Raw genomic sequence first — 10,000 nt, 5'->3', positions numbered from 1 at the left:
ATACACACACACAGACACACACATATACGTACACACACACACACACACACACACCACCACTCACGACACACACAACACACACCTATTATATAGCTAATAGATAGCTAGATAGATATTACATAATTACATATCTTGCACATATATAGCTACACAAAACAAACTCTTACATACACAACACACTCTCCGTTACCACACTCACACACATGACCAACACACAACACGACGCCATGTATATAACACCCCACCACACAGTGTACATATATTTCACATAATCATATATTATATAATATATATATATATATATATATAATATATATATATTTCACCACAATACTATTGCACATATACATACACACACATACACTCACACTACAAACCACGCCTATGTTGTGTATATACGTATATTATGTAACCATATATATATGTATATATGGTTCATATACATATGTATATATTAGATAACATTATGTATGCACGACATGTATAATATATATATATATATATATATCTATATATATATATATATATATATATATATATATATATATATATAATTGTGTGGTTTGTGTGTGTGTGTGTGTGTGTGTTTGTGTATGTATAGATATATAAAGTACAGTGTGTGTTTGTACTATATCTATTACACACACCACACACCCACTCATATCATATATATAATATATATAGGATATTAGATATATTTATATAATATATATATATGTACTATATATACACATTTATGCTATATAATTTATACATATATGTTAATACATAATTATGTATACATAATATGGTCATATACGCATATATGCGTGTGTTTTGTGTGTGTGTATGTGTTTTGTGTGTGTGTGTGTGTGTCCATGGGAATTGGACATATATACACACATGGAAAAGTAAGGTAACCAGCTGGGTTATAGATAACGAAAGAAGGCAAGGCCGACCAATAACAAATTGCGTAACGAAATAATGAAATTTGAGGCCTAAACCTGGAAACAAAAAAAAACTTGTGTGTTGTTTGTGTGTGTGAATGCCTGTGGGTGTTTGTGTGTGTGTGTGGTGTGTGTGTGTGGTGTGTGTGTGTGTGTTTGCATGTCTGTGTGTTTGTGTGTGTGTGTGTTTGTGCAAACACGCAGACATCAATATAGTTAAAGAGTATATTCCGCATATTAGAGAAAGAGGTTTCCGTAGTGTAGTGGTTATCACGTGCGCTTCACACGCGCAAGGTCCCCGGTTCGATCCCGGGCGGAAACATTTTCTTTTAACGGTAGGTTCATGGGGCGGAAACATATGTCTAAATATATTTTAATTATGTAATCTGATAATCGCAATAGTGCTTCATTCATGAAGGGAATAATTAATGAGTGTGCTTCCTCCAGGACCTCTCCTTTGTGTTTGTGCGCGTGAATACGAAGAGAGAGGAGGGAACTTATAAGGGAGGTTAGATGGCTGTTTGGGTGTAATATATGTAATTAACGAGCAATTAGTCTGTGAGAATACTAATTTACGATAATCCAATTTTACTTTTTTCGTACTACAAAGCCTATTTTGCTGTGTAGTACTTGCATATATATACAGATGATAAAATAATAGATAAGTAATAAAAATAACAATAACAGTACACACCGCAACATCTACAATACATGCGCATACGTATATGTGTGTGTGTATGTGTCCAGTAGGTGAAATACCGCCACCATCAATTACGAAAATCCGACTGTTTTGTAGGAAACTCTTCTTTCTTCCTGTTTCCTTCATGGGACTGTCTTCAGGGGGCGGAACATATACATAAATATATATCATGTTTATAGCAATGTTATATAATCTATATCATATATGTATACATATCTGTGATATGTACATATATATGCCACATATTCATGAATACGCAACATACAGTTTTCCCAGTTCCGCTTATTAGATAAGCAGTTTTCTTTTCTTTACATAACATTAACATGATAAGCACTAAGCAAATGAAAGATCTCACTGGTACTTTCCACTCACTACAAAGTCATAGGCGACATATATAAACCACTCCACAAAATTTTACTCACACGCACTCCGCTCTTTGGCCACGGCAAACGCGCTTAACACAAGATGAAGTACTTGGTGAGTATAGAAGAGGTTTTCAACTTTTATTGATGTGTATCACGCTGCATCATATCTACTTCTCTCAACTGATTTTCCAGGCGTTTCTTCTGCTCCTAGCGCTGTCCGTTTGCGCTTTCGGAAATCGAGAAGCGAGAGGGCGGAGCCCAGCGTGCTTTAATCATTCAGGCTACAGACTTCAGTCTACCCTCTCACCTCCTACGTACCTCCTTCCATGCTACCACCACAAGAGGTCAGCAGCGCTGAGCCTTCCAGTCTTTATGCGTCAGGACATTTTCCACACACCCGTTATTGCGGATATGGCGCAGCGTTCACACTGTCCCACAAAAGAGCTGCTACGCTGAAGCTTCTGCGAATTTACTCTACAAAGCTATTCTTCCATCCCCGTAGTCCACAGAGGATACCATGGGGATGGGGACCGCTTCCACGCAAGAGGTCTGTTTCAACCATAAGCTGAGGCTCAGGCTCTCATGGTTTATCTTTCCCCTTATCTTCCATGCGCTCCACCTTGCACCTTATACGCGACACATCTACAAGAGGCTGCTCACCATAATCTTTGCTCAGGCTTCTCATGTTATCTCCTGCTTACATTCCTACACTCCTGTGCAAACTTCATACAACCGACACGTCTACAACAGGTCTGCTGAGCCTAAGGCAGAGCCATCTTACCTATACTCTCCTATCTCTTACGCACATACTTCTGTTCATCGTCCTGCTTCTGTTTATACCGCTCCTCTATTAGCTGAGTTGGTACAATGCCAGTTATGCCAAATAGGACGCCATAGTGTGTCTCTAATGGGTTCGATCGGGAAAAATACAATAAATCTTTATGAAGTGGGATCTTCATTTTCTATCTTTGACAACATTCCTATCATATCAGCATATATGGTTTTAAAATGGAATGCATGTTTTGGACTGCTATTTAAAAAAAATACAAAAATAAGAAAAAATACTGATCCAACCTAAAAACAAACACGACCTGAACATTGTTCACATGCTGACTTTAATTCTAATAACGTATGATTTTTTTTTAACTTATTCTATTCACACACACTCTGAGGCTGAGGCTTCCATGGTTATCTCTTATCTTCCATGCGCTCCAGTTACACCTTACGGCTGACACATCTAACAAAGTCTGCTCACCAGAAGCCTGAGGCTGAGGCTTCTTAGGATTATCTCCCCGATTACATTCCTATCACTCCCTGTGCAGACTTCATGCAGACTGACACTCTACACCAGGTATGCTTTGACCTGAGGCAAGCCTCTTACCTATAATCTCCATTCTCTTACACACATAGTTCTGTTTAATCGTCCTGCATCTGTTTGTTTACTCCTCTACCTATTACTGAACGGGTCGCATAACGGTAATTATGTTCAGATAGGAGCCACAGTATTTCACCTAATTAATTCCTTCAGAAAAAAAATCCAACAATCTTTACCATCGGAACGTTTTTCTTTCTTGGTAAAATTGCTATCAGACAGATCAGCATATATAGTTGAATGGAATGCATATTGACTGTTAAAAAAAAAAAAAGAAAGCTACTGACAACCCTAAACTAAACACGACCTGGAACACGTTCACTTGGCACTTCTACTTGGGTGATAATGTAGAAAATAAAAAAGAAGTGTATAGTGTATAATAAGCGATTCTCCACGACCTCCATTTGCTTGCCTTCTGCTAAACAGTGAATGTTTTGCACATCTTAGATACCTGCACTTGTCCTCCCAATACAAAAACTTGTACTGTAATGTCTCGTGATAAATGACTTGGTATTCCTTAAAACGTCTCAGGATAATGTGATCAAATCATATTTATCTAATCAAGTATTCCCATTGCTAGATTCAACCCATGTATCCAGTGATCATTTAACAGTTTTCTGTAATGACACTTAATAATACAACAGTATGTTAGTATAATAACTTTCAAGAGAATTGGGACATATCCCTACACTGGAGGAGTACCGGGTAACCAGGGAGTCAATCATACTGGGTTTTTTGTACCAAATCCGAACCCTAAGACGCCAAGCCTGAAGGGAATCAAGACTCTTTAACTTTTAACGGTAAGAGAGAATATTGCAGTTATTTCTGTCCCACTCCCCCCACCCCCCACAGTGGAAGCCCGGTTGCGTTCTCCAGTACCACAGGGGGATTGAGTTTATGTGAAGACACCCACCTTACCCCCGAACTTGCCTGAAGCAAGGGCAGTGATTAGAATGCCCACAAGGCTCAGAAAGTCTATGTACCAGAGAAAGGGATTCCAAACGAAAAGAAAAAGTGCGCGCCAAAGTATGCCCCGACTAGCCGGACCTACCTACCGGAATCAAAAGCCTGTAAGGGTTACTCTGATGTAGAGGAGTGCTGTTGATCTGCGGTGGGGTGGCTGATACGCCTACTGTAGTCTAGTTTACCTGTAAAATCAAGCAATGAAAGGTGCAGCAAAGCATCATAAAGTCTAACAAAAGATTTATTTACTTTACATATTTACGTTTATACCCCGGAGCAAAAATACTGGGGGAGGAAATCGTAAGACCCTCGGACGCCAAGCTCACTCCTGTGTCCCACTTCTTATTTATTGCGGCTGTACTTTCCCATTAAAGGTTCGCCATAATAACATTTCTTAAACGAGTGCGTAATGTGCTGTCCTTCTGCAGGGCTTCCCGGGTAAATAGCTACTTTACCTCCCACTTCTAACTTGCTCTAGAAGTGACAGCTTGGATATTCCTTGGGGCAAAAGGCCGTACTGACCTCTCTTGCATTTTTCTTCTATTTGAGGGAGAGTCGGCCAGAGGCGTGATCCTCAGCGTGTGAATCACGACACCATGCCTTGTTTGGCCATGGTAAACCCTTCCTCACGTGTGTTTTTGGGCAGTTATCCCGCATGACTATGAACTGTTTCTGAAAGACAAAGCATACTTACAGTAGGTAGGTTTCGGACCAAGTCCGCACCCTTAGCCCAAGGCTGAAGGGATCAATACTTCTTACTTTTGTTTATCAAGCCTAACTGCAATAGCTAATAGAGAGTATGGCTGTTTTCTGTCGTCTACGCCCCCCCCCCCCCGTCCGTGGAAGCCTGGATAACCACTTCTAACATTCTCTATATCTCTTAGCTCAATCTTCCCTCTGTTTCAGCGATTCGTCAACATGCAGGAAGATCCACCCCACACATATTACAAGTCACGTGGCGACTTTTTAATAGTTTTCATAATATTTTTGTCTCTTAACTGAAAATAATAGAATGAGAGATTATTAGTAACATTAAATTAATGCGCATGCGACATTACTCTATGTGGCATTGATCTTTTCCATATATCATAATAATGGTAAAAAAGGTGAAAAAGAATAATATTTACACAACATGTCTTATCTCTTCTCCAGATGTAGAGCTTACGTACACAGAGGACAAAAATGTTTTTATCATCAGTCCATATTATACCCTTCTCCAGTAATCCTGATTAAAAAAAAAAAGACAAAAAAAAACATTCTCTACATACTACTGAGCGAATTATAGGCGACCTTGGCGATAGCGTTTCGGTCCGCCCTTTTGATGGCTGGTGGTCGGTGATGTTACCATCGGCATGGTAATCGTTTTCCGCCATTCGACTAGTTCCTGGTGAGCTGCGATTCTCTTGGGTTTGCACTACATTGGTGAAGGAGTTCGCCTCCAGCATCTCCCTGATTTGAGCATCCCGATCTTCAGTGGTCGTTCGTGGACCACCGGAACGAGGGCCGTGAGATACCCAGCTCCCTGGAAACTTCACTAGGATAGAGACCACTTTCTTTCATCCCAGTGATGCGGCCTCGATTTGCGATTTTAGTTTGCCTTGCGTTTATTTTCAAAAATGTCGCTGAGCTTAGCATCGCTCATCGCAGGCGTCATTCATGACATCATACTGTTGACAACATCACTTTTCTTTCGTTATTTAACAAATAATAAGAAGATCGATATTCAGAAACTTAAGGAAATTCTAGCGTAAAGAATATGAATAAATGAAGATTTTTATTATATTCTTGAACTTCGTTCCTCTTTTCTTTAACACAAGCGTTCACCTCCTGCATTCCTCCGGGCTATTTCGTATGGCTGAAAACTTTTATTCCACTAAAACCATATAAAACAGAATGTATACTGTCATGTCGCACACCATACACCACACAGGGCCACACGTCACATACACCACACACACACATATAATATATATTATGTATATATATATATATTTATATATATACATACATATAATATATATTTATATATATATATATAGTATATATCTATATATAGGTATGATATATATATATTATATAATATATACAACCTTTTTGCATATACATAGACATGACTGACAAACAAGAGATAAGAAAAAAAAAAAAAAAAAGGTTTTTCCTAGATTCAAGAAATATACAAATATCACAAATGCCCCTTACCATGTCCTAAGTGTTGCCAGTCGTCACATTCCAAAGACATCATATGAAAAACATTTTTACCCAAATCACAACGACATTAATACTGCATGTTTGTTAATCACGCTCTTGAAAAATATAATGTCTTCTCCTCTGAAAATAGATATTAATGTATTTATTGGCTATTTCTACTCCACCAAACACACTCTTTCTTACAGACAACCATAGGTTTAGCCTCATCTTAAAAATACTATTTACGCATCGAGATGGTTTCTCGATGTACAAAAATGGGACCCAACATGGTGTACTGAAACTAATTCCGTAATATATTATCGTATATATAATATATATATATAGTATATAGATTATCTATTATATAGATATATATATTATCATTTATTTCATATATCTATATCCATATGTATATATATATATTTTACATATATAATATATATATAGGTATATATATATATATTATATAGTATATATATATAGTTATATATATATATATGTGTGTGTTTTGTGTGTGTGTGGGTGTGTGTGTTTGTGTGTGTGTGTTTTGTGTGTGTGTGTGTGTGCGTGAGTATGTGTGTTGGGTGGGTATGCGTGTGTTTGTGTGTGAGTGTGTGTGGGTGCCTGATATTTAACTTTACCAAGTGCTTGTGTGTGTGTGTGTTTGTGTGTGTGTGTGTGTTGTTGTGTGTGTGTGTTGTGTGTGTGTCTGTGGGTGTTGTTGTGTGTATGTGTAATTATATATATAATATATATGTATATATTTATATATTATATGTAGATATCTCATAGCACTGTGTATGTTTGTGTGTATGTGTGTGTGCTGTGTGTGTGTGGTGTGTGGGGTGTGTGTGTGTGTGTGTGTGTGTGTGTGTGTTGTGTGTTGTTGTGTGTGTGATATATATATAATATATTATAATAATGTATACATATATAATATATATATATATATATATCATATATTTATATATATCTATAATATATATATATATGATATATATCATTATATAATATATATATATGTGTGTATGACTTGTGTGTATATGTTGCGTGCGTGTGTGTGTGTGTGTTGTGTGTGTTGTGTGTGTTGTGTGGGTGTGTGTGTGTGTGTGTGTGTGTGTACTGTGTGCGTGTAGATATATGTATACAATTATGTATATATACGTATAATATACCTAATATGTATACATACGTATATATATATAAATTATATATATACACCGTATGTGTGTGTTTAAATATATATAATATATATATAATATATATATATATATCTCATAAGTATATTATATATATATATATATAATATATATATATATATATTATGATGTATATTTTACACACATATATATATGTTTATATTATATACATATCCAGTATGTATTAGCATCTATATTGTGTGTATGTTGTGTATATAATATATGTATCCCTATATAACCGTATACACACACACACACACACAACACACCTCCACACACACACACATAATAGATATATATATATATTATCTGTATATATATATATGATAATATATGTCTATATTATATATATACATATATTGTGGTGTGTGTGTGGATGTAAAAGGGATCGTCTTGCCTAGTGCAAAACTGTTTCCAGCCCGGGACGCGAAACGGGGACCTTGCGCGTGGAAGCGCACGTGATAACCACTACACTACACTACGGAAAACCTTGCCTTATTAAAAGGGTATCAATGTTAAGGAAATTTTATGTACATATGAATGCCGTGCAGTAAATGTATACCTACAAATACCTCGCATGCTAGAGCCACAGCCTCCAATCCTCGAGTATATCAAATATCACTATAGACTAGTAGCGATTTACGGTAGCTTTTGTGTCACGTTTGTCCATCTACAAGGTACTATTTGTTTCAGCCTCGAAAATTAAAAGGTATCAAACCTCAACAGCCTTTTTAGATTTTTAGTTACATATTGGCATTTACACTCAACAGTTCCATCTCCTTTTTCACGTTCCCCCCCCTCCTCTGTTTCGCGCACAAGCACAAGGTATATAATATAGAATATCCCCTTCCTGATCTGATATCGACGTTAAAATAGGTTAGTAAAGTGTTTCCGCCCGGGTCGACCGGACCTCGCGTGTGAAGCGCAACGTGATAACCACTAACAACTACGTAACCTATTTACATATTTACTATCTTTTAGTGTTTTTGTAATGTGTCATTATTTCCTGTATCACACCTACACACACACACACAAACACACACACACACACACACATATATAACAATAACATATATATATATGTGTTATATATATATATATAATGTATATAATATATATTTATATATTTAATATAGAATGATAATATATACTATAGATAAATATATTTATATATATAACCTTACTGATTGTAAGTAAATATATTTAAATGTGTGTATTTATATCACACACACACACTACCACGCACACACATACACAAACACTCACCACACACACACACACACACACCCACGCACACACACATATATTATTATATATACATAATATATATATATAACTTATATATAAATAATATATATTATATGTATATATATATAATATCTATTTATACTCTAGTACACCGTGTGCTATATATGCATACATACATATATATACATATCACCACTCGTGTACACACACACACACACGCACCCACACACACACACACCACTCACACACCACACACACACACACACACACCGCACACACACCACACACACTACACCACACACACACACACCCACGCACACATATATGTGAATATATTTATGTATATAGTAGCACACATTATACTGTATATATATTATATATATATTGATATATATATATATACTATATATATTCATAATATATGTATATACAATATATATATATGTATTTATGATATACACATACACACGCTCGTGTACACCATACACACCACACACAACACACACACACACACACACGCCACGCACACACACACACGCCACACACCACACCCACAACACACACCACACAACACACACAATCACACGACACATATATATATATAGTGTATATGTATTCATATATCTATATGTATGTATGCATATATTATATATATATACTATATATCTGATATATACCATATATATGTATATCTATATAGTATATATCTATCTCTGTATATATATCTGTATGCCTCTCATATCTGTATATATATCATCATCTATCGATACTTCTAGTATCTATATTTCAGAAAAAAAATATATATACTAATTTACACACTTTTTGCGTCAAGGTGTGGGACCCGGCTGTACAATTAGTCATAAAATATGGTTCCGGAGTGTCCTCCATACAATTATAGTATACATACAATACAATACTCCCACACCCACACATACATATATATGTATATATTATAATTAATATATATATATATATATATATATAATAATTGCATATGTAATATATATTATATATATATATATATATATCTAATAATATAC

General features: G+C 35.9%; 1 non-coding gene across 1 annotated transcript; it reads left to right on the top strand.

Annotated features, from left to right (window-relative positions):
* Positions 1–1,175: 1,175 nt before the first annotated feature.
* Trnav-cac lies at positions 1,176–1,248 on the top strand. The gene has a single exon. It is a non-coding gene; the product is annotated as a tRNA-Val (tRNA).
* The last annotated feature ends 8,752 nt before the right edge of the window (positions 1,249–10,000 follow it).

This window comes from Penaeus monodon, chromosome 42, assembly GCF_015228065.2.
Source record: "Penaeus monodon isolate SGIC_2016 chromosome 42, NSTDA_Pmon_1, whole genome shotgun sequence".
Taxonomy (NCBI): domain Eukaryota; kingdom Metazoa; phylum Arthropoda; class Malacostraca; order Decapoda; family Penaeidae; genus Penaeus; species Penaeus monodon.
This window is presented reverse-complemented; position numbering and strand designations above follow the sequence as displayed.